Consider the following 27,004-nt stretch of genomic DNA (forward strand, 5'->3'; position numbering starts at 1 on the left):
CATTTTTCCTGTTCCACTTTCACTGGAAAAATATTATAAATCTAGTAAAGTCAAGAGACACTGGCATTTGATTCCATATTCTATGCTCTGAGACACCAGCTTATACTGCTCTCTTCCTTTACTAAGCTATTTTATATGCCTTAATTATCATGAAGTGCCCTGAATCATTTCAGTGGAAATGGTCTTCCATGTACAGACAGTGATACCAATTCATTTCATTTCTCAAACCCAGAAGACTTGTAATTCTGCCCTACCTCCTCCAAATCATTCAATGCAGGAAATGCTATTGTCATTTTTACCTGCTTCAACCACAATATTGTGAAGCTATGTTTTGTGCGTGATCAATTGAATGTAGAATGCATTGCCACAGGTCATGTGTCCTGGATACCATGAAGCCTGCTGAAAACACATTATAAAAGTAGCCAGTAGTCTGTTTCGGTAAAACCATAAGCAGGGATCAGAAATTCATCAAGAAAATAGGGCTTTTAACTCCCGAGGTCTGGTCAGATTTCAGTAAAACTGTAAGCTTGACCATATATATCCATAATGTTACCCTCAGTACCTCATACTGTGCCTGGCACATAGCGGGTTTCAACGCACATTTCCAGAATCAGTTACAATTTTGCCCACCTGAAATATTGTTCTGTGGTTTTATTTAAACTAGTTGTCAGCATGGAATGACTTCTGCATTCTCTCCTGGAAGTGGGTGAATTTCCATGGTGAGCAATTTCTCTATATACAGTTTGCAAATCATTTTGGGAACCTTCCAAATGAAAGGCACTGTATAAATATACCCTCCCACCAGCAGCCAGCCGGCTTTCCACCGGGATGTATTTGCATCGCTTATGTACATAGTGTTTCATTTGGGGCATTGCTTTTATTTTTATGACCATAAAAGAAATATTCACAGTATGAACAATAATGTAAACTGCATTCAAGAAGATATATATTTGTATATTTCTATGATTCAAAACTTAGAAATCTGAAAGAAAAGCAGGCCTGGCATTTTTCTTTCCTATTGCTGTTTGCTTTTTTCATAACATTCTTTATTATTTCTGAACTTTATAGGGTGGAATTCTGCTGAAATGCTCAAGTCTTTGTCTGTACATCATTTGAGAATCTGTGGTGGTGGGTTCAGATGAATGTTGCTGGTAAAAGGCCTGAAAATGAAGGACGCTTGATTTTGCATTTATTCATGTCTACAATAATAGTTTGCTTTAGCGATGTCTTTTTTGTGGATGGAGTACTCTTTAAGGACAGAAAGAGAAAAGTAAGCAACCTTAGGTATAAAGTACTTTCTAAGCAACTTAGCATGATAATGGGGACTTTCACAGATGGAAGAGACTTTGAAGAGACATATTTTAGCCTTTATAACAAAAGGGGGACTGATTTCATAGAACAATACTAGGAGCTAGACTTTGAATTTATATCATTCAAATAATGTTTAATGAACTTAGAAATAAATTGCCAACAGAGCTAAATCAAAACCTCTATAAATTATGTATTTACCTACACAGAATCATCTGCATACAGAAGATAGCTTGAATTATAACTCCTCAATTTATATGTTTCTATAATTAATTACATTTAAATGGGATGAAATATCCCACTCCAGACATATTTCCCAGATAAAATCCTTAAGGATTTTATTAAAAAGAGAAACTACTCTGAATATTCAGAGTATTTTTGTATACAAAAACATTGAAAAAGGTAGATGAAATGAACTCTGGCTCACTTCATTGAGGAATGATGTGCAGTGTGAGAAATTAAATGTAGGCAAAAGCAAATAAAGGTTGATGCAATAAGAATTTGAATTTTCTGTGTCCACCTTATGCTTTAAGAAATGCAAAAACAATAAGTGATTTTGGAAACCTTAGCCATTGGATAGGAACATTAGGAACTAACTCACTCAGGTTATTATTTGGGGCTTATGAAGTAGGTGTTACTGTATTCTCCATCTCCTCAGAATATTATTGGAGTTAAACTCTAATTTCATACTTCCAGTAACACCAACTTTGTTTCATCAAAATGAATTTCTTATTTAAAATATATTGATAGTCTTCTTTTTTTTTTATTAGAAAATAAAACAGCAGTTCCTTCAACTGAGAAAAGCAATAAGCATGGAATGGATCTGCAGCCCATTTTTACTACAAACCCCATAATGCTTTGGATTATAGCCTACAATTCCCATACTGCAGCACCACTCTTACTGTTAACCATCCTGTTACTGGGGGGAGAAAAGAACAGAACATTTGAGAACTGTGAAATATGCAAGGATTTGGCTAGAATAGTAAATTATTGAGTTTTGTACTATTCTGAAATTTATTTGCCTTTTACTTTAGTAAAGAAAAAAACAGGTGCATATATGGATATGCACACATTTTTTTCATCCCAAATGTAATATCACTTTAATCACAAACAATGTGCCAAGGTATATACTTCCTATGCCAAAGTCTTTTTTATTTTTAATAACCATCCTTGAGTTGTGCAGTTTTGGTTTTTTTTAACACCCTCCCCTTTGGAGGTAGGTCAGCTTTACTCAGATTTTAAAATAAAATCACAATACATTAATGTTCTAAACATCTGCAAATGAGAATTTGGTGAAGTAATTAAAATTCTTAATTAGATGCACCTTGCAGCTGCTGTTAGTCTTAATCGGCAATAATGCAGCTACATTGTATTCTGACACATATCTTCAGAAGAGTTAGAGGGAGAACTGAAGGGAGACAAGAGGAAAATGTTCCCACACAGTTCAAGACAGTTCGCACAAAGAGGATCCCATGGCAACAAACAGGGAGGCCCACAGTTGGCTCTGTGAGATCCAGGAATAGACAATGCCTCACCTCAGATTCAAACAAACACTTTCCTTCCCGGATCTGAAGAGAAAACGCTCAAATTATCTCTTGCAAGAGGATGGAAACAGTCAACTGTTCGTTCGCGTCTTTAACACACTTTTCAAAGCTTCTAGATCCTCTCTTCAGCCCATGTCAAGGTACTAATTCGAACTCTTGCTCTGTGTAGGGTAACAAACTGACTAGCAAAAATCTCACAAATAGAGGACTTGATTTTGGTACCACGTGGAGCTGGAGTAGACCCTGGCAACCGGTTCATTTCAACCTATCATTTTACAGACAAGGAAACCGAGGCCAAGAGAAATTAAAGTGATTCCCTATGATAATCAGAACTGCTTTGGAGTAGAAACTGGGCTTCCCTGGTGGCTCAGACGGTAAAGAATCCGCCTGCAATGTGGGAGACCTGGTTTCGATCCCTGGGTGGGGAAGATCCCCTGGAGGAGGGCATGGCAACCCACTCCAGTATTCTTGCCTGGAGCATCTCATGGACAGAGGAACCTGGCGGGCTACAGTCCGTGAGGTTGCAGAGGCGGACACGACTGAGCACAGCATAGGAGTAGAGATTAGACTCAGATCTAGGATTTGAGCCTATAGCCCAGGACTCAGCCTTCTCAACTTTGCTTGAAGCAATTAAATTGTTAATTGTGCCCCCTCGCAATCCATTTGAAGTCAACTTTACCTCTTAAATGGGTTAACTCAAGGACCACGAGAGATGGTGCTGAGAATGTGGGTCTCGTGCTAAGACAGGCATGCGTGCGTGTGTGACTATTCAGTCACGTCTGAACACTGCGACGCCTTGCACCGTAGCCCGCCAGGCTCCTCTATCCCTGGGGTTCTCCAGGCAAGAATATTGGAGTTGCCATGCCCTCCTTCATGGGATCTTCCTGACCCAGGGATGGAACCATCACCTTTATCGCTGAGCCACCGGGGAAGTCTGTGAGAGGAGGAGAATATACATCCCCTCCACCCCTGATTCTCAGTATATTTTGTATGCGAGCTTGCGCGGAAGGAGCAGGGAAAGGCGAGAGGCTGGCGGGGATGTTGTTAAGCTCCTGGAAAACCACATAACACTTGCCTACACGCTTTAACCAGATCTTCCCTCAGCTCGAATTGAAAAGTTCATTATACTGCTCCTTCTTTTTAAAAAACTACAGGTTGACCTCCCTATCTCGCCGCCCAGCCCTCTTTCCGTCTCACCTGTGCCCTGAGTTTATCTTGCATTTGTTCAATTCGCATTTGACCTAATATTTGCAAGGTTCCTTTGATCTTCCATTGGGATTTACTCACCACATTAAGTGAAACATAGTTCTCTAGGGTCAAGAATGCTTTGCCTATTTAGTGTTCTATTTGGGGGTTTAGCGTGTTTAATCTTACATTAATTACAAAAGCTTGTGAAATACCTTGTAGAGAATGGGTTAAGGGTTTCTGGAACCGGGGCTACAAGTGGCCTGTGGGAAAAGTTGAAGGGTGGCAAGGGGGAGGGGTGGTGACTGGAAAAGTGTTTCTTAGCCTTTAGCTGCCCAGCCCACCTCCCTGTCAGAACCTGACTCCTGGGTTGCAGTGTAAGACACATCCCCAGAGTCTTGCTACTTCAAGTGTGGTCCATAGACCAGCAGCATCATTATGGTCCATGGACCAGCTTATTATAAATGCAGACTGTCAGGCCTCACTCCAGACTTACTGAATCCAAATCTGTATTTTAACAAGCCACCCAGGTGATCAAGCCTACGTTCCAGTTTGAGAAGTAGAGAACTATGTGTATTATACAATCCCAAGGTAATATAAAGGGCACAGATCTGCACCTGAGCAAACATCCTAATTTATTTGACCACTGCCTACTTTGTCCCTCTTCCCATCACGACTCCGTCTCCTAATCCGCAGCGAACTCTTTGACACCGCCGAGGGGAGGAGCATCCTCTTCCATCGCCTCCTCTTCGCCCCGCCCCTCACCTCTTCCCGGAGATCCTGCTCCTCCCCAAATTGAAAAAGCAGAGAGGTGGAGAGTTTCTGCCTGATGGACTCGCAATTTACATCCCAATACGGACAGAAGCACTTTGCAAAACTGCCCTGTAGAAACAATTATCACCTTGCCGCCAGAGGTTTGGAGCCACCGCCTCGCACCCCGCTTCCGTTTAAAATCTGGCTTAAAGTGATTTAGACAATGGTTCTCTGTGTGTGTGTGTGTGTGTGTGTGTGCGTGCGCGTGTGTGTGTTTGAGAGAGCGAGAGATCGCTCGCAATAACAAATCAGGTCTAAAAAGAAGTGATGAAAAGGAGGTTATTACGAGCGTGTCAGTTTAGGCATCGATCTGTGTACCTTTCTGCTTCCTAGAGAAATGGAACCGTAATTCTAAGGTGGTTCATGCAAAACTGGGTGAACGTCCGCAGTGGCAGGTCCGCTTTTGCCTGGAAGCACACATTCTCGTTATTCGAGGCCTCTCAGGGTCCTTTCCTAAAGATTCCCAAGCTACGCTCCTTCTTCCTTAGTCTTCTGAAAACTAAAACTCTCAAAGCGGTGGCGTTCTGTGGATTGGCTAGTACTAAAATATCCATTGGGTGGCAGTAACACTATCCTCTTTATGACTTGCAGCAAACCAGAGAATGCATTCAATCAAATGAACCGATCTTGTAGAAACACTGGAATCATTTATGCATTGCAGTTTCTCTTTCTTGTTTTCGCTCCTTCTTCCCTGGGATATTTTGAGCGGATTGTGGCTATTAATCAAGATCTCGTGCTAGTCGTGGTTTCCTTGTCGTTTTCGCTCAGGATTAGCATCATTCAAGGCAAACGCAAAGCTGCTTCCCCCCCCCCCCCCGACTCTTTTTTGAAAAATCATTTTTGGGGGCTGCTGAAGAGAGCTAGGACCCAGGAGACACCTTCCCAAACAGCAGGGGTTGTGTGCTTTCACATAGCAGTACTGTACAAGGAAAACCCCGTCGGATCGGTTATTGCGGGATACTTGTGAAATATACATAGGATTCTTTCATATGGCTGCATCCCGGATCTGGAAATTTTACTTGGGGACCAAGAGGATTTGAAAGGCTACATGTATACAGAAGATTTGCAAGCAAGACTCCGGTTCTTGTCGTAGAGCTCACAGACTTCCTTACTTACCGGCCTTTTTCCTTCCTTCTTTTAAAAAATTTCTTCCCTCTTTTTCTGCCCTCTCCTCTCTCAGTCTCTCCGTTTCTATCTGCCTCTTCTTTTTTTCTCCTAGTTTTCTTTTTTCCCCTGCTCTGCACCTGGATTGTATCTTCACCAAACAATCGGGCACTTTGAGAACTAACTGGAGGCAGCCTTGTAGGGAAGAGCTGTATGGAATTATCTGCTTTTATGGTGAACTTGGCATTTGTGAATGGGTATCTTGTTCACGATACTAATTGCTAGCAAAAACGAGAAAAAGAGCACAGGAGTAAAACGTGGATTTTTCTGAATTCGCATTGTGATGACCAGCAATTACATTACCGACTGATAACCAGAGGAGAATAATTTGGAAGACTCTTGTGGGTAAGGTCGTTTTATATATGCAAACCCATTCGTGGCGTGAGCAAACTTGGGCGTTTGTAATGGGAATGGGTGACTTGGATGATTGCTGCATCGCATAGGTGGCTCTGATGTGGCCGTTATTGGCACTGAATGGAATAACTGCAGTTGGGTGTGTTGGTGTGTGTGTGCGTGTGTGTGTATGTGGGTCTGTATTCTGAGTGTAATTGAAAATAAATCAAAACATGACTCCCCCCTCCAATTATTTTGATATGGAAGAGTGTCTTGAATTAATTCTGGGTAGACACTCTTTGTTTGGATGCAATATTTGTGGCTCCTATGTTCTGGAAGGGGTAGCAACCACGAAAGGAACACTTGCTAAAGAGCCCTATTTAAAAGGAAACGAGCTACTCTTTATTCATTAAAAGAAATATGTTTTCAACTCAGTGCAGCATTCTGCTGCATTTCACAGCCGCAATGGGACCAGGGACATCCCACTTGTCAAGTTCTTAAACTTTAAGGTGATAATCATTGTTAATTGTTCTCTAGGTTGTGATTATTGGAGATTATTAAGTACCCTGGGCTACTTTTTTATCTACAGGATTATCATTTGGAATTTAAAAAGAAAAGAAAAGGGAAAGCTGAAAATGATGACTAAAATAGAGAAGAATAGTGAAATATTATTTTCAGTATCACCATAATGCTTTCTTTCTTAAGTTCAATTTGTCCAATAATATAATTATTTACCCAATACCCTGTATAGCTGAAGCTGCGACCCACGTGCAGGGGAGTCGAAGGTCTGGAAGCAGAGACCATCCTTTTATTGCAATGCAGCCAGCTTTGGAAATGCAGGCAATTACACACTTCCCTTAACCTTAAGTTGAGGATGTGTTCTATCTGCTACATCTATTTTACCCTTTCGGTAAAAAGTTAGAGACTAGAGCATGAAGGATGCTTAAGCATATTCTGCCTGGGAAATGGGATAAAAAAAATCAATATTGATGACGTGGTTCAGTGCACTGTACTGCAATGCTAAAGTCCCAAATTCAGTACCTATGATGACAGAATGGAGCATTTACATGTGTTATAAATCTCACCTGGTAGACTGATCTGAAGGGGAGGAAAGAAGATATGTGGATATGAAGGAAGATGGATGGAAGTCATGCATAATCGGTGATTATGTAACTTCATTACATCAGCGAGCTTCAGTCAACGATAGTGAGATGAAATGATTGTATAGAGAGAGGCTTCATCACTCTGTTGACTTTTGAAGGCTTGTAACAGCTTAACGGAGGAGGAGGAGGGCAGACAGAGATTAGCTCCAAGGGTCCTGTAAACCCTGATCTCTGTGGCAAATTTAACATGAGTTTCCTCATAGTGACTTTCTGAGGGACAGCAGATCATGTAAGCTTTAGGGCCGGACAGGAGCAATTTTAACCACACCCGTGGAGAGTCCAAATGAGTCCGCAATGTTTCACAAGTGCCCCATTGAGTAATTGGAGCTGATGATCCTAGCCAAGGTCATAGTTCTGTACCCTGTGATTGAAATACATGACCCCAATTGAGTAGAAAGTTAAATCCATTGACATGAAGACTGTGAATGGAATGACTATTTGAGATCCTCTCTTGCATTTTTCCTGGTAGAGCTTGATGCAGATTTTGGTCTGGTGGTTCCCTCAATAAAAATGATTGCTTCCACAGTGTGTCAGAAATGAGTGTTTGGTACCTTTATCTCTGCCTTGACAGCCTGTTTCTGGGCCATGTTAACCCTCTAGGGAAAGAGAAGTAAAAACATTCAGAGGTAATGATATCCTGTTAAATAAAAGAATAAATGGCAACGAATTCATTATTAATACAAATCCCAGAAAGAAGAGTAATCCATTTTCAAGTTTTACTTACTGAATGGCTGGAAGGACATGTTGCAGCCGCCTGCGAGTTTTACCATGAGATGAGAAATGTGCTCCGCTCATGGTAGAGAGGAGGGAACCCTGCAGGATAAAATGTCATTTTCCCTGATGTTTTATTTGGAGCCGTGATTTTCTTTAAGAGACACGTCAGCTCCTTTTGGCCTTCTGCTGTTTCAGGATTTGTTCTTTCCTCAATGGATTATAGATTCCCTCAAAATGAAACTCTGCTGAAATCCTAACCCTGTTGAATTAAATCATCTTATCATCTAGTTGTGCTGTTTCCTATTTCCCTTTACATTTATTTTACCGAAAAAAAAAAAAAAAAGAAGAAGAAGAAGAAGGCTAAATGACTTTCTATCCTAGAGATGAGATGATTCTTTCTGTTTTTCCTCTGGAGTCAGGTGCAAGATCCACTAAGTAACTTTGAAAAGATCTGCTTACCCCAAATCAGAATGGTGGGTTGGTGGAATGAGATTTGAGCTCTGAGATTTGAGATGCCTTTCTTATTTCTGCAGGACATACCCAAATATTGATAAATTGTGCCAGTGGATTTGGAGGTTTGGTGTTCATATTGTGTAGGAAATTGGATGTGAAGTTAACTCCTGATTTCTTCCTTCAGGGGTCAGGGTAACTCTACGGCTGCCTCCAGGCTGCTCATCTCCAACTATGTGCAGAAATATAGTCTGCCTTGAGTTTTCCTGCACTCCTTATTTTAATATTTTATAAATGACTTCCTTAGCTGTGTTCTGACATAAACCACATGTATGTTACCAAAGAGGGCATATTCTAGAGGTCTTAGAAGCTCAGTAATGGATGGAAATAATGCTAGAAAGGAAAAAAAAATCTCTTAAAAACAAAGACACTGGCTGTGAAACATACATATGCATGAAATTGCTCTCCTTTTACTTGAAGACCGCATATATTCACATTAGAAAAGACAGTTTCAATCATTTTGATGGTACTTTATAACCTGTTACTTTCTTTTGGATGAGGATTATGTAACTGAGGCAGGTTATGTCATTTTTCTTAAGTAACTCACAAATCAATAATAAAAAGCTTTCCTTAAGAAAACATTTAAACATGAAGGCAGTGAATAGTTTAAAATATAATATCTATGTATTTTATTGCCATTTTGTCAGCTCAAAGTGAGTAGTTAGATTAAAAAATATTCAAAAATAGAAATGTCATTTACAAATATGAAAAGCACTAATTTTGTCTTCTGACCAGTTGCTTCAGCAAAGTCAGGAGATTTAGCTGGTAAGTGATCAGCTCAATTTTAAGAACAAAGTTAAAATAAATTTGCTTTACATTTGCAATGTGTGTGAACACATCCTGTTATTGTTAAAAGGACAGACAAAACATTTTTCAGAACAACTGAATTTGGAGGATTAATTTAGGATTTCTATTTCAGAATCTTTTAGTCTGCTTAATATAAACACTGAAGGTCTGGTGTGTACTTTGTCTTAAAGCAGATATGATCTTTGGTGTTTGGCAAATCTCATGTTTTGATAAAGCAGACTACTCTATAATTTAAGGCACCCAAAGAACCCAAACAAGTGTTGATTAATAAGATTTAAAAGTAGCCAGTGTTCTGCTAATGCTTGATTTATAAAGCATAATTATAATGGCACCATTTGGGCAGCTATAGATAAGGCCATGTCAGCATTTTTATTATTAAATTCCAATCCTTTTTCCATTAGTTGTCTCAGGAATCTCAAAGAGGAAGGAGCTCAGCTCTGTGAGACATCCAGGTATTAGAGGATTCGGGACTGAGTCAGAGGCCCTGAGTTGCACTTGTCTTTTACTAGCCTTGTGACTTCTGATCCCACATTTTCCCTCATTCAATCACTTAAAAACAATTGTTACATATTGCACTGAAAAACGAGATGTGTGTATAAGTGCTTACCATCATGCTGTGCCTTAGAGATACATGTAATTATTATTATTAGGGGTTTCCCAAAGTCGTATGAATTTAACAGTGCATTTTTTTCTCATGCCCTTATTCTGGATCTTTATAGACACCTTCTAGTATAAATTACAGTTATCTGGTAGATAATAGCATTCAGTAAGGAACACAGACAAATTAAAAGCTTTTGTCGGTAAGTTTCACTCAGTGCTCATTTTTTCCCGCAGTACTCATATGGGAATATAGTTGTCCTAATGAACTAAAAAGAAAAAAAGTTGCTTTTAAGTATCATTCAAAGAATGGTAACACAGGGTTTTGTGTGAGAGTGTTTTAAGCTGATGGCTTTTGTTGTTCACGCTCCTGAGTACTCAGATCTTTTTGTGTTTGGTACCAGGAATGTAAAACCAAGGTTCACCAATAAACTTGAAGCTCCCACTTAAATTGGGTCAACTGAGCAAAAAGCTACTCTCATGTATCACTTTAGTAACAAAAGCATAATGCATATGAATACTAAGCACAATAGAGAACAGAAGAATTAAAAGATAATAGTTCTGTTCTGGAATTTGCTAGTTGCAATAATTACTAATGTTCTTTAGGGGGAGGCAATCCCCCATGTGTCACTGTTAACACTGCATTTCTTCAGTATTTGGATATCTTAATAGAAATACATTTACATATATGAAAATAGGGCATAGTTAGTGATATGACCTTTCATATGTGTTGTTAAGTGGTGATAATCAGGTTAAAGAGTAAGTTTTTATGTTTTTGGTTCAAGTAGAATTGGAAAGTGCAAAATTAACCCTGTAAATAAAAGTAAATCTACATGTACTTAAAGAACTTTCTGCTAGAGAGCAACCTCCTTTTCCTAACTTCCCAGTGTCTTGCTTGTGTTTTATGTTAAGGATTCCCCAATATTTCTTTCAGATGAACTTGATCATGCCTGTTTCTCTGACTTCATTGATGCCTATAAATAGTAAACCTTTTCTTGGTTTCCTATGTTTTAAAAATGCATATTCCTGACCTCTTCCAGAAACACTTCAGATTTGCTCTAGCAGATTAACAAAGGAACTGTATAAGATTGTAGACAGGCTTGTTTATTTGACAGATTCTGCTAATCACCTTTCTAACACCTTTTTAATTTTCACCCAGAGAATGCTACCTGGGAGTATATTCCAGTGCAGACAGCATTCCATTGCAGGCCAACCACATGGCTCAAAGGAAGAATCTACCCTTGCTGCCTTCCCTGGCCATTGACTTACAATAAAAGATCCTTAATTGACATGATTTTCTGGTTCCCCTGTGTCAAAACAATATGCAGGTGCTGAATCTCAGACTCCTAAGGCTGTTAGCTTTACAGAAAGCATGGCTGACCAGACTGGTGTTGCTTTCCTATCACACCATCTGAAATTGCCAGGCAGCGAACTGTGAATGAAGCAGAGGGAAAAAGCAAAGCACTTTAATATTTTTCTCCTGAAAATCTGTGCTTTGCCTGTTTTCATGTTACCACATTAAAAGTAATCTTTTTCATGACAAGCTATTCCAAGAGTATGTTATCGTTACCATGTTCATATACTTATATATATATATATAATACAATAAATGGCACTAAATGAGCTATTTTGTTCATAAGAGAGATGTATCTAACAATGTATATTTATGAGTAAAATTAGATTGTATTTTGGAATACTTCCTAAATCAGGAAATTGTATGTGGAGTTTGGACTCAACAGAAAAATGAAATGGACTGTGAATTGTGATCATATAATTATAGACTTTCACTCTTTCAATATGTTTGTTAATTATGTAGCTTATACTTTATGTGAATTATAATTATAATAAATCACTGTATGAATGATCAAAAAATTATTCATACAGTGGTTTATTTTCTCATGGCCTAATCAAAGTGAGTTAATTGGTAGGTTCTCACCCTGTCAATGTTTACATGTAATACAACTGTGACTTAGTATAATGACCTTCATCATTTTTTGGTATAAAGTTCCCCTTTTAAATTGCAAAATTTGAAAGAATGCTTAATCTTAGTTGTACTTTCAGTATCAGTTGATTGAGAAAATGCAAAATAATAATAGCAATAAATTATTACAAATATAAAGTTTTTAGAAATGAATTAGTGAATACTCACAACAGGGTCTACTTTTATCTTTGAAATATATTTATCTACATAGGAAGACTGGTGTCTCTGACAATTCTAAACCCCTTGGAATAACTCCTGTGGCCCTACTAAATTAAAGCCTATATGTCTAGAGCCAAAATATTTGCACTGCATATGTGCATGAATTATGTTTATCTTACATACAAAATGAAAGGCAGATGAACATGGTGGTGGAATGTGTATCAAAGGAATTGAGTTTTTGGATGGATATACTTGGAGTACCTAATTTCCTAGAAACATACATTTAAAGTTCCAACACAGGGCTTTCCAGGTGGTGCAGTGGTAAAGAATCCGCCTGCTGATATGAGAGACGCAAGAGGCACGGGTCTAATCCCTGGGTCAGGAAGATCCCTTGGAGAAGGAAATGGCAACCCACTCCAGTATTCTTGCCTGGGAAATCCCATGGACAGAGGTGCCTAGCTGGCTACAGTCCATGGGGTCACAAAAGTTGGACATCACTGAGCGTGCACTCACACACACACACACACACACACACACACACGAAGTTCCAACATAAGTAAATTTCACATTTAGACTTTATTATTCAACTCGAAAAAATGTAAAGTTGTTTAATATTACAAAAATATTTATATTAAAAACATCTTTATTGCAGTCAAAATGAGAATGAGTTGTTATGAATACAGCCAGAGGTGATTACTATGGCCTCTTAGAAATCTAATGAAATTATATACAGTATAGGAATAAAAGGTGCACCATTATGTTGTTTCAGCCAACAAGGAAATTGTGAACCAGAGGAATGGAATTAGGTTTTCAAGATCTCACAATTCTTTGGCTCCCCCATGATGCATTATTCTGGTTTCTTGACATGACACAAGCTTTCAGTTGAGTATTTTAATTTCATAGCAGTAAGTCCTGGCATATGATTTTTCTTTTAGTAGTGTGCAGCATAAGAAAAATAGTTGTTCCTGTTGAGGCTGATTTTAGTGTGTCTAATCTTTTAACTGACTTTGACTTATGATCACTCACATGGTGCCCCTCACTCAGAATTTGTGGACTTTATTTTTCCTTTATGTGTGCTCTGCCATTCTTGACCTCGTTTGATCTCTGGAGACACAAAGCAGAAAGAGTTGAGAAAATAGGTAACTGGCGGGGCCTCCTTGTCTTTCCCATCCTGTTCTCTTTCAAATGAGCAGGGAATTGGTCCTTCTTTGGAGCCCCTCCTTTTTCCTGACTATCCTGCACATCCCTGGCATTTAGAATGGCCCCCATTCTTTGGGGTGTTGCCTGTTGCCTTCTGGCTTTCAAAGTCCTCCACCAAAGGATCTTAGCAAAGCGTCTTTTAGCCACCTTTGATCTTACTTTGAAGAGATAGAATTTCACACTTCATTTCTTCATCAACAGGGTCCCTCTGCTTACACAGACCATGATGAACCAACTTGAGAATCATGAAGACAGTATTAATTTTTGATCAAATTTGCCAAGTTACCACCATACATCTATGAAGGGAAGGAGATAGAGTCGTGTGTGTGTGTATTTGTGATTTTTGTTGAAATCTTAAGCATATGAATCCTGTGCTAAAGGGAAAAGTTTGGAATGACAGGCTTTTCCCCTTCATGTTATAATAGTGCCATTTGGAAAGAATAAACGATTCATGTTTTTTCAGCGTAGAAAAAAATGACTTCAATAGACTGCATTTTAGATGACAAGGTGGAGAGGGGGCTGTGGAAGACATACTTTTATTCTGGCTGGATCTTGTAGTGCCTTCCAGATGCCCATCATACTTCTGGCAATCAACACTGTGACATTCCCAGCCTCTCCATCAACTTTATTTCAGAAGGAACACAGCTAGGGTAGCTAAACACAGCAGTAAAAATGGAAAACTGAGAAACTTAGAATGATATCAAGTATTTTGTGTAAACAAAGCTTCACATGCCGAGGGAGAAAATTTGAATGTAACAAATGAATCTGGTGATTCTCAGTGCTCGGCTTTTGAATACCCCTGTTAAAGCCCCTAATTGTTCTCACCACGACAGAACTCCTGAATGGTACTCAAGAGGCTCCCAGCTTCAGAGTGCACAGAGTAAATGCATTCAAGGGGTCTCCGGGGGGGTTGGACTCTGCTGCTTTTCCTTGTCGGGGTTCTCCTCCAGGGCCCCTAATAGCACAGTCACAGAGCAACCCGCTCTGTGTGTTTCTCGCCATGAGGGAACAGCTGAGCTAAGCTCCAGGAGGCCGAGGCTTGTCTGTTGCATATTCTCAGGGCCCAGCACTGTGTATGGCATGGTCATGAGCACACCGGTGTCACATGGATGAATGGAACACTTAATGACGCTGAAGCACTTAATGACAGCAGATCCATTTTAGACCAGTGTTCTCCCAAGCTCATACTGCATTGTAAACTGAGACAAAAACTACTCATAGAGGAAAGTAAAAGATACTGAGTAATAAGGGAGTGCTCAGTCGCTTCTATTGTCTCCGACTCTTTGGGAACCCATGGACTGTAGCCCACCAGGCTCTAGGGTTAATATTAAGTATTGAGTTAGCCAAAAAGTTTGCTTGAGTTTTTCTGCAAGATCTAGATTCTATAAGATGGAGTTTCTAACTCTATAAATAGGAGGGGAAGAAATGGCTGCGCTTCCTTCCTAGTTTCTCCCTCCCCCTTCCTTTTTTCCTTCTTTCTACTTCCTTCTCCATCCTTCCCTTCCCCCTTCCTTCCTTCCCTTCCTGCCATAGATATTTGAGTGCCTTCAATATGCAGAGCACTATAAGAGAGGCTGTAATGATATAGGGATGAGTGATGTCATATGTCTGGGCCCAAAGTAGGTTAATCAGGTGTAGGGGTGATAAAATCCTAAATAACTATAAATCAAGGTTGTCTACTGTGTATACTTCTAGGAGAGGTGTGAAGTATGATACAGGCTCAAGAAAGAGTCAGAACACATGCACGTGCAGGGATTAAGAGACACTTGTTGAAGGAGGGGAGGCTGACATTAGATTTGAAGGATTCTCATTGGTATAGGAAAGATAGCACATTCCCCGTAGAGGGAAGATCAAGGACAAAGCTGTTGTCATTTAAAAAAATGAAATAATGCCATTTGTGGCAACATGGGTGGACCCAGAGATCGTCATACTGAGTGAAGTCAGTCAGATAGAGAAGGAGACATATTGTATCACATCCCTTATATGTGAAATCTAAAAAGAAATGAGACATGGACTTTCCCTGGTTGGTCCAGTGGCTGGGACTTAGCACTCCCAAGGCAGGGGGGCCCTGACTTCCATCCCTGGTCAGGGAAGGAACTAGATCCCATATGCTGCAACTAAAGATCCTACATGATGCAACTAAGACCTGGCACAGCCAAATAAGTAAATAATTTAAAAAAAAAAGAAATGATACAAATGAACTTACTTACAAAACAGAAACAGACCCACATACCTGGAGAAAGAATCTTGGTTTCCAGTGGGCAAGGGTGTGGGGACAGGATTGTTAGGTAGTGTGGGATGGACATGTACCCACTGCTATATTTAAAACAGATATTCAGCAAGGACCTGAGGTATAGCACAGGGAACTTTGCTCAATGTGATGTGGCAGCCTGGAGGGGAGGGGATTTTGCAAGGGAGAATGGATACATATTATATGTATAGTTGTATCCCTTTGCTGTCCTCCTGAAGCTATCAAAACATTGTTAATCTGCTATCAGTTCAGTTCAGTTCAGTTCAGTTCAGTCCCTCAGTCATGTCCCACTCTTTGCGACCCCATGAATCGCAGCACGCCAGGCCTCTCTGTCTATCACCAACTCCCGGAGTTCACTGACTCACGTCCATCGAGTCAGTGATGCCATCCAGCCATCACATCCTCTGTCGTCCCCTTCTCCTCCTGCCCCCAATCCCTCCCAACATCAAAGTCTTTTTCAGTGAGTCAACTCTTTGCACGAGGTGGCCAAAGTATTGGAGTTTCAGCTTCAGCATCATTCCCTCCAAAGAAATCCCAGGGCTGATCTCCTTTAGAATGGACTGGTTAGATCTCCTTGCAGTCCAAGGGACTCTCAAGAGTCTTCTCCAACACCACAGTTCAAAAGCATCAATTCTTTGGCACTCAGCTTTCTTTAGAGTCCAACTCTCACACCATACATGACCACAGGAAAAACCATAGCCTTGACTAGACGGACCTTTGTTGGCAAAGTAATGTCTCTGCTTTTGAATATGCTATCTAGGTTGGTTATAACTTTTCTTCCAAGGAGCAAGCATCTTTTAATTTCATGGCTGCAATCACCATCTGCAGTGATTTTGGAGCCCATACCCCAATAAAAAATAAAAAGTTTTATATATATATATATATATATATATATATATATATATATATATATATATATATAAAAGAACAAAGCTTTTGTAAGCAGGAGCAAGTAGAGTGTGCTTAATGAAGAGCTGCTGTTCTACTTTTCTCAGGGAATGGGGTATGCAATGCAAAATGTAAGAAGATAAGGCAGGAGCCCCAAGTCTCCAGGTCTAGCAGGCAGGAGCCAATGGAGTGAGGTATCATGAGTATAAGGAAAACAAAGCATTTTATGACCTGCTCGGATTTATGCTTTAGGAAGAAGAGGAACAATTTCAGAATCTGTATCTCCAGGGTACCTTTGATGCTAAGTTTTGTGAATTTCCCAAGGATTCCTCCCGAATTCCATCTTCATTCTAAATGACTTCATGTTGAACTTCTGCTCTCAAACAGTTGTACTGAGCTTTCTTCATTTCCTTTCTTTTCTCCTAAGACCAAATCACTGTTGGCAGTGCTAGACAAATACAGAGACTGAAGTTTAAAATTACCACCAAAGGCAATGTTCTTTAATGGGACTTACCTGTCCAAACTATCCTTTATTAGTAGTATTAGGAAGTTGCCACCCATCCTAGCAACTTTACTAGTTGCTTTAAATGTAACTACTTTAAATGTAACTCTTCAATGAGAATGTTCATAGTTTCCTTCTGTACAATGATGGCGACAGCAAAGTGACCCAAAAGGGCAATTCATTTGGGAGGGAGGGGAAGTTGGAGAAGGCCGCTGGGGAGAAAAGGAAAAAGGAAAGTGTTATGTATAATATAATGGCAAGGTGAAAAGATAAATTCTTAAATGGCTTTATATTAAGATCCCATGGGAAAAGAGCATTGCTTTAGAATACCATATGCATTCAGTAACAAGAAAGTAGGATTTATCCCAAGTATGTGTGAACTGTTTTGTTAACTACCAATAAAAAGAACAATTTGGAATTGTAGATGGAAATCAAAAGTGAGCCTCCTAAAATAAAGAACCCTCATTTTACTGAGTTTGCATTCTCTCCCTCACTAGATACTTTATCTACACTTCAAATAAGTAGAAGATACAAAACTGGTAGGGATTTTTTCCCCATATTTTTTCTGATCACTTCATATTAGAAATTCTAGTAAGTTGGGAAATGGCCACATGTTGAAGATGAAATGGAAAGGGATGCAATTTACTTAGGCACAAGTTAAATATTATGTGCTTGATCATTAGAATTCAGCTAAAAGACCAAGTAACATAAGCTAGCTGTTGTCAAAACTTATTCCCTTAGCCCTGAGGATTCTGATTCAGTGGTGGAATAGAGCACAGGAATTTATACTTTTAAAACATTTTGAAGCCAGGGGGAGCACCAGAGTGTGCCTGGGGTGGGCTTCAGCAGAAAGCTTTCATTTTCCATCAGTATTTCCTTCTCCTTCCTACCATATCTTCCATTGGATGCTGTCTCAATATTCCCCAAAGTGTCTTACCATCTCAACTTCCACTTTTGAGTTTAACCCTTTTCAACCACAGTGGCAATGGCTCAGCGGTAAAGAATCCTCCTGCCAGTGTGGGTTTGATCCCTGTGTTGTGAAGATCCACTGGAGAAGGAAATGGCAAGCCACTCCAATATTCTTGCCTGGGAAATCCCATGGCCGGAGGTGCCTAGCTGGCTACAGTCCATGGGATCGTAAAAGAGTCGGACATGACTTAGCAACTAAACAACAATGGCAAGAACCGTCTATGCTAAAATTCTGGTTTGGCCACAGACATGTTTCAGATGATTTTTATGCAGGGAGTATGGCTCATGCAGGGAGTGTGGCTCATGCTGCCCCTTGAACCACTGTCCTTCAACCTTATTAAATGAGCAGAATTGCTCCTTCCAATATGCATTTTAATTGATTAACTCCATGTGAGTGAATAAGAAATGCTACTTGAGGGCCCTGTCTATTGTAAGCATTGTGCTTAACACGAGATTAAGTGATTAAATAGAGTTCTTGCCTTCAAAAGTGTATGGGCTAGTGGAGAAGACCCATGTCTTCTCTTGCATTTCCTGAGAAGAGAATATTTAGTTGCTTCTGAAGTTAATGGCAGCGTGCTTGCAACCCTGTCCTTAGCAGATCCTATGGGTCATTCAAAATTGTCCAAAACTGAGTCAAGGGTAGGAATTTTCCGTTCCCATATGAGGCAGTCACTGGCTATGAGCTGCCCATTGGAAGGGGGTATAAACTTGAACAAGAAACTTTCCTGCAGCTGCTGAGGTCAGTGCCCAGTGAAGGAATCAGTCAGGAGCCATCAGCCACAGGATGAGTACCTAGGCCATGAAGAGAGGAATGGAAGGAATTTGGAAGCTTTCTCCAAGACATTTTATTCTTTTGTTCCTTGAAGCATGCTGCAGTGATTCCCTAGGAAATTATTTAGGAGATTATGGGAATTTTGTTTAAAGGGGTAGACACACTAAATATTACTGAGTCCAAGGCCTTGCTCTGCATAATTAAGTTTCAGAGAATGGGGTTTTCTGAGGAATGTATTAAATCTATATTATAATTGCTCAGTCGTGTCTAACTCTTTGCGACCCCATGGATTGTAGACTGCCAGGCTCCTCTGTCTATGGAATTTTCCAGGCAAGAATACTGGAGTGGGTTGACTCCTGTTATAAGTTACCAGACCATCAATATTTACTGAGCATCTCCTATGTGCCCTGGACTTCCATAGAGAGAAGGGAAAGAGTCAAAAATTGAGGCCCAGAGTGTTTACATAGGACCGAATTTCCCTCGATGGTTTATGTGTTTGATCCTCAAGTTAAGGGACGGAGTTGGAGGGGGCGGCGTCAGGGAAGGACAAGGAAATGCAACAGAGTGTGTCAGGCCACGTCCTCTGAACTGAAGATAATAAGACAGTTGGTTGGGTTGTACTGGACAAGGCTGAAGAGAGATAGTGAAAGTTAACAGAAGGCAAGACTTCTGAAGTGAACCTAGTGTTACTGGTACAGAACAAAGTAAAAGCAGTGGTTTGTTAGCACTGGTCAGTCTGCAGTTTGGACTAGTGGTGGGGTGGGGTGGCATTTGAATATGCTACATTTGAAGTCATAGAAATAATATATCTTAGAGTTCAGTTTTCACAGAAAGGAGGCATTTCATTATTCATTTTTATATTATTAAAAATATGAATTTCTTAATGTGAAGGAAGAAATTCCTTAACAATTCCTTTAGATTTGTAAATGCTTTCTTCAGCCCTAGTGAGGTGATAGAAGCACCTTCTGGTTTTTATTTCCTATAAAGGTATTCAATCAAATTAAATACACTGAGACCAAGTGTGTCAGTAACTTTTAAAATTGCTGTTTAAAGGAGCAACCATTCATCAAATCAGAGAAAATTTGAATTGGCATGAACTTAGTCCAACACCTTGCAAATGTATAAAATCTCCCTACTGTAATTCAAATAATTCTTCATTAACTGATATTCACTTTAATAAACAACCACTTTGTTTTCCCCCCTCCCTGACATTTGACTAGATGGTCAACTCAATTCAGTTCAGCAAGTACTCCCAGATTATCTCACTTCTTGATGCTAAATGCAAACACTAGGCTAGAAGGAGGAATTTACTCATCGCCAAATCAATTAAATACTAGGTATTTTAAAAGATTTGTGTTAAAAGAAAAAAAATGTCATTCTTAGCACCATCACTGGGTCTGCTCTAAAATTTACGAGCCACACTTTCTCTGGCCTTGGCATTACTTTTGTATTAAAGAAAAAAGCTTATGGTATTTTCAAAAGACCAAAAGCCCAATGAAGATTATATTCCTTTCCTATTACATGATTCTTCTTGTGTGTCTGGATGTATATATTTTATTTTTTCAAATAAAGATTATTAAGCTTACTAAGGAGATTTCAACATCTCTATGCATTCACTTTGCATTGTTTTTCAGTCAATATAACTTCATGGCTTCAGGCTCATGTGTGGTTCTGGTTTTACTGTTTGCATCATGCTATATGTGAATGGCACACTTTTCTTTTATTCTCATAGTGTTGAGTATATTGACTTCAGTTTTGGCACACAGAGTGTCACATGCCTTAAAGTAGGCAAGTCATGGTATTTTAAATTTCCTACTCAAGAGCTTATGTAGGTGGTATGGGAAATGAGTGATGCTGATTGGAACTGACTGTGCATCAGAAGTTATTTAAACCTCATCTATATTTGTGAATAAAAAAAGGAATTACTATTTCCTCTTCCTAAGGTAAAATTAGTTTTAATTTCTTAAGATCATAATCAGAGAAAGTGTGGGTTATTGCTCTAAGTATCTTCCTTGGACTCTTCCAATTTCCTGGAATCAGAGCTTCAAGTCCTGGTAGATCTAAACTCATCTTTTATTAGTGCTGAAACCCTTGCTAGCCCAATCTTATTAGTTTTATTGTTAGTTTCCATGTTACTATGACTATGAGTCCAAAAATATAAAAGGAATACCTATGGCAAAGCCCGATAGATAATGTGGCTTCAGCCCAGATTTTGGAATCTGAAGGATATTAAGAAAACTTGAGAATTTAGCATCACTGGAATCATTAGCTAAGTCACAGATGTCAAATAGACCTGGCTATTATAATTAAGTCTCTACCACCCCAAGAAAGAATTACAGCACCCCAATATGTATTTATCTGTTCACAAATGTCCTTTCTGAGAATCTCAAAGGTAATTGGAAATTATTTAATATTGAAGGACAGTCTCTTGGAAAACCTTATTTGTATGAGACTTAACTTTATATTGAGAATATGAAAGTGTGGGATAACTTAGGGTAATACACAAAATGTAGTGAATTCTTACCTTAGTGTCCAATCAGGAGGGAGCCACACAGACCAGGATATGTGTGTGCTAAGTTGCCTCAATCGTATTCAACTCATTTGGACCCCATGGATTGTAGCCCAGCAGGCTCCTCTGTTCATGAGATTCTCCAGGCAAGAATACTGGAGTGGATTGCCATTTCTTCCTCCAGGGGATCTTCCCAACCCAGGGATCGAACTCGTGTCTCTTAGGTCTCATGCATTGGCACGTGGATTCTTTACCAGTAGTGCCACCTGGGGAACTCTAATACAAGCTGACCACTGAATATAATAAGCTTAGACCAAGGACTCTGAGGTTCCTGGCAGTACTGTGAGGTATATGGATTTTGCCTATGATGTATAGCTGCCTCCAGTTTCAGCAACTCTCTACTTCACTTTCCATCCAAGTGCTAACTGAAATAACTTTGATTTCTGAGTGCTAAATATTCCCCACCACAGAGAAGGCTGTTTTTCCTGAGAACATTATGTGCTCCTAAGCCACTACTAGCCATGTTTTTTTTTCCTCATCAAATTTACCATTGAAAAGAAAATGTACTTCTGTGTGTCTCTCCCATTTGAATATAAGGCTGAGAGGACAGGACGTCATCTGGCTGGTTCACCACATCTCTTTGGTGCCTAGGAGACTGCCTGGCCATAATATGACTCAATAATTATCAAAGAAAGGGAGGAAAGGTGGAAGGGAGACAGGATCTCCCAAGGTGTCCTGGTTTCAGCAAGGTAATAGGAGAAGTAGGGGTGTGATGAAGTAACACAGTTAGCCCAGCTTGGTAGGTATAAGGTATTAGCATTGCAAAGGTTTTTGTCCATAATGCAATGTTATTTGTATAGTAAAGGTAATGTCTAGCCTATCCCTCAGGCTCGTCATACACCCTAAACTACCAGGTCAGCTGAGAAAATATCCAGAATGCCAAACTAGCACCAATTGCCAGAGATTACATCAATAATGCAGAAAACAATATTTTAGGACCATTAATCTGACCATTTTTAAGGTGAGTGAAGAAAGAACAGACTGGAGCCTATACTTAGACATCTACCATAGTTTTATAAATTACAAGGTGACAAAACGTATTTTATAGCTTTGTGAACTTTTTTTCTCTTCTCTCTCTCTCTCTCTTTTTTTTTTTTTTTTTTTTTTTGCCTACATGTAAGTATCCATTAAGAAGAAGCTTTTAAGAAATCCTTACATTTTGATTTTTACTCTCCTTCCTAGTCCTGGTTGCAAAAGATAGCATGGTATGGTAAAATTGACATTAGGACCGAGGCAAGCCTGAGTTCCAGTTTTGAGTGTAACATTTCTTAGCCGTGTAATCTTTGCCAGGTCAGTTAGTGGTTCAGAGTTTTAGTTTCCAGATATCTGAAGAGAAAAGAATGCCTACCTTTAGATTTGTTGGGGAAAGTAAAATAACATTTGTAAATCATGTAGTGCAGTGCTTGACAAATATTAGCTACGCAGTCACTTCATGGGAAATAGGAGGGGAAACAGTGGAAACACTGGCAGACTTTATTTTGGGGGGCTCCAAAATCACTGCAGATGGTGACTGCAGCCATGAAATTAAAAGATGCCTACTCCTTGAAGGAAAGTTATGACCAACCTAGATAGCATATTAAAAAGCAGAGACATTATTTTGCCAACAAAGGTCCGTCTAGTCAAGGCTATGGTTTTTCCAGTGGTCATGTATGGATGCAAGAGTTGGACTGTGAAGAAAGCTGAGCTCCGAAGAATTGTTGCTTTTGAACTGTGGTGTTGGAGAAGACTCTTGAGAGTCCCTTGGACTGCAAGGAGATCCAGCCAGTCCATCCTAAAGGAGATCAGTCCTGGGTGTTCATTGGAAGGACGGATGCTAAAGCTGATACTCCAATACTTTGGCCACCTCATGCGAAGAGTTGACTCATTGGAAAAGACTCTGATGCTGAGAGGGATTGGGGGCAGGAGGAGAAGGGGACGACAGAGGATGAGATGGCTGGATGGCATCACCGACTCAATGGATGTGGGTTTGGGTGGACTCTGAGAGTTGGTGATGGACAGGGAGGCCTGGCGTGCTGCGATTCATGGGGTCGCAAAGAGTCGGACATGACTGAGCGGCTGAACTGAACTGAACTGAATCAATGGTAATCATTATTATTACTCTAATGTGTTATATTGTTAAAATATAGCAGTTAGAACATTCTTTAGTTTTCTCACTATACCTAATGGTCAATTTTCCATCCTCCTCTCAGTTAATCTGCGAGCAGCATTTGTAAAATGGATCATTCCTTCCCCTTGCTCCATTTTGTTCACTTGGCTTTTAGAATAGCATCATCTCTTGGTTTAACTTCTCTTTCACTGTTTGTTCCTTTTTAGCCTCCTTTGCTGGTCTCTTCTCTCTTCATGCTAGAATGTCCAGTGGTTCAACTCTTGCTCATCTTCTCAGTCTACACTCACCCCTTAGTGATTCCATCCCCTTTCACGGCTATAGATATCATTTCTGTCACTTGCTCCTAAATTTATTTCTCCTTCTTGGTCTCTCTCTGAAACTCCAAACACATATGTCCAATTGGACCTTTGTCACTTACCTTGTCTAAAACTAAATTTCTCTTTTCCCATCCAAATATACTCTACTCATTTTCCCCATCTCGATGGAGGTTGGTTTCATCCCCCCATTTGTTCAGTCCAAAAATCTTAGAGTCGTGCATCATTCTTCTCATCAAACCCTGTTGGTTCTATCTTGACATGTATCCAGCATTTAACCACTGCTCACCACTTCTACTGCTATGGTCTTTGCTGGAGCCTCCTTCATACCTTTCCTCCTAACTGCCTTGCCACTGCCTTGCTGTCTACAGCCTGCTCTCCATATAAGTGGCTACAGTGGTCTTTTGATGCTGGATGTCATGTCATGTCACTCTGTTGCTCAAAGCCCTGCAAAGATTGCTGGTTTTATGCAGAGTAAAAGCAAAATAGTTGCAGTGGTCTAGAGATATTGTCTTACATTGCTTCTTTGACTTCACTTTCCCTACTTATCCTTTAAATTTCTTATTTCTCTCCACCTGCAACTTGCTAGTCTTTGAACACAATCAGTAAATTCTTCCCTTAGGACTTTTGCACTGACTCTTCTCTTGATCTGGAATATCATTTCCCAGAAGGCTCAAGGCTGACTTTCTCACCTCTATCATTTTTGCCTTTTGTGTGTCATTTTGGCACTTATGTGTCATCTTCTCCATGAGACCTACTCAGACCACACCCTCTAAAATTGCAGCACACCATCTCCACACTCTTGGTCTCCTTGTTCAGTTTCACTTTTTAATTGTTTTAGATGTCTCTTGCCTTGCAACACTTTTCCTGGTGTTTGCTAGAATTCCAGAAGAGCAAGGATCTTTGTTTAGTTTACTGAGGCATCTCACACACCAAGAAAGGTGTAAACTTGGGGCTTCTCTGGTGGTTTAGTGAAGAATCCACTTTACAATGTAGGAGACACAGGTTCAATCCCTGGTCAGGGAACTAAGATGCCACATGCTGGGTGGCAACTTAGACTGCGCGCCACAACGATAGGGTCCATGTGCTGCAACTAAAACTCACTGAAGCCAAATAAATAAATATGGAAATAATTTTTTAAAAAGAAAGGTGTAAATTTGGTGGGAAAATGTTAAATGAACAAATATTGTGCAAAATAGAGATAATAATCATCCATATCTAAAGATACTGTTGTGAAGATTTAAATAAAATAATGCAGTTAAAGTACTTTATCACAGAGTCTGACACATATTAGGGGTTTAATACGTGATGGCTATTATTAACTGTCTCGGGGCATGTAACTCACATGATGTATAACAGAAATTAAAAGTATTACAACACAAACCCTTTCTTCCAAATTAAAGTTTGACTAGCATCATGGGAAGAGAATATCTGTTGTAGGTATAGACAAACATACACTGTTTTATTAGGCTCATCTAGTAAAGGACAAAGATAGACAAATATTCAGCAATAGTTGATGCCCGATGTGTCAGTAAAATCAATTGACACTGTTTTTACCTTATACCAATTAAATTTAACATAATTTTAAAGTCAACTGGCAATTAAATATTCTCTATCATGGCAAATTTTTAAAATATCACAATAAGATGATTTCCAAGATTACTGAGATCTCCTCAAGAGTTAAAGAACTTAAAAAAAAAAAAGTTAAAGAACTGACAAACATGATAGTCTCATCCTGCATTTTAATGAATAACCAATTTTCTTTTTGTTTTTTGTAGTTCCAGTGACAGATTGGATTATTCAACATATTTTAAATTTTTTGATTCTTTTCCACATTTCATAGAAAGAAATTATAATAGTGAGGTATTCTTATGTATATTGCAAATGTACGTTTTAGTGAGAGGGATTCAGTAGAAAATAGACACTTTATTTTTCTATCTTTATTTGTGAAAACACTGAAAAATAGTTATAACTGGAAGCCTTTTGTAAGTCAAAACAAAAAGTATTATTTCTGACTATTGAATGGATGGTCTCATTTTGTCTCTTTCCCAATCATCAGTTGCTTATTCTAATAAACTACATTCATTCTTCTATATTTCATTCACATATTAATAGCTTTGTCTTTTCCAGAGAACTTACAAATGTTTTACTGCCTGCCAAGCCTGGTGTAATTAAACTGAACGACAGAGTGTCCCTATAGTTTATTCTGTAAACCTCGCTGTAGATGCAGAGGTTTACGTTACATTGGAGGTGAATGGTACACATATATTTTTCTTCTTCCACTAAACATATTTTAAAGATGTTGACTTTGGAATTCACTAAACAGGCAATTTGTGAAGAATTTTTCTTGGCATGTTTTCTCATTCTTTCATTCTCTTGGGTGTTTTCATAAAATATCATTTCCCTTCTCCAAGCTTGATATGTTTAGCTACTCACCTCTTTCTTCTAAAGTTCATTAGTTTTCTTACACACTGCTACATTTAAAATGGATAACCAACAAAGACCTACTGTACAGTGTATGGAACTCTGCTCAATGTGATGTGGCAGCCTGCATGGGAGGGGTGTTTGAGAGAGAATGGATACATGTATATGTATGGCTAAGTACCTTTGCTGTTCACCTGAAACTATCACAACATTGTTAATTGGCTAGACTCCAACACAAAATAAAATGTTTTTTTTTTTTAAAGTTTAAAAAAAAATAAAGTTCATTAATTTTCTTACCACCAGAAAAAGGGTGAGACATGTTACATTAATTATCTGGATTTCTTAGTTAAGGATGAAAATTTTAAAAGTTTTCCCATAATATGATAGAACTCTCTGAATCCTCAATGAATATATTTGTGCTCAGTCACTTAGTTGTGTCCTACTCTTTGGGAATCCATGGTCTGTAGATTAACAGTCTCCTCTGTCCGTGGGATTTTCCAGGCAAGCATACTGGAGTGGGTTGCCATTTCCTCCTTCAGGGGATCTTCTCAAAGCAGGGATCAAATATGCGTCTTCTGCGTCTCCTGCGTTGGCAGGTGAATTATTTACCGCTGAGCCACCTGGGAAACACCGCCCCCCTCCCCAGTGAATATATCAGTTCAGTTCAGTTCAGTTCAGTCGCTCAGTCGTGTCCGACTCCTTGCGACCCCATGAATCGCAGCACGCCAGG

At 39.4% G+C, this 27,004-nt stretch overlaps 1 long non-coding RNA gene across 1 annotated transcript in view; it reads left to right on the forward strand.

Annotated features, from left to right (window-relative positions):
* Window positions 1–5,456: 5,456 nt before the first annotated feature.
* LOC138930954 (uncharacterized) overlaps window positions 5,457–27,004 on the forward strand; it is a 235,635-nt gene continuing 214,087 nt past the window's right edge. The window contains exon 1 of the long non-coding RNA XR_011446306.1: window positions 5,457–6,359. This is a non-coding gene — a long non-coding RNA (uncharacterized lncRNA). The remainder of the gene's footprint in view (window positions 6,360–27,004) is intronic.

This window comes from Ovis canadensis, chromosome X (assembly GCF_042477335.2).
Source record: "Ovis canadensis isolate MfBH-ARS-UI-01 breed Bighorn chromosome X, ARS-UI_OviCan_v2, whole genome shotgun sequence".
NCBI lineage: Eukaryota > Metazoa > Chordata > Mammalia > Artiodactyla > Bovidae > Ovis > Ovis canadensis.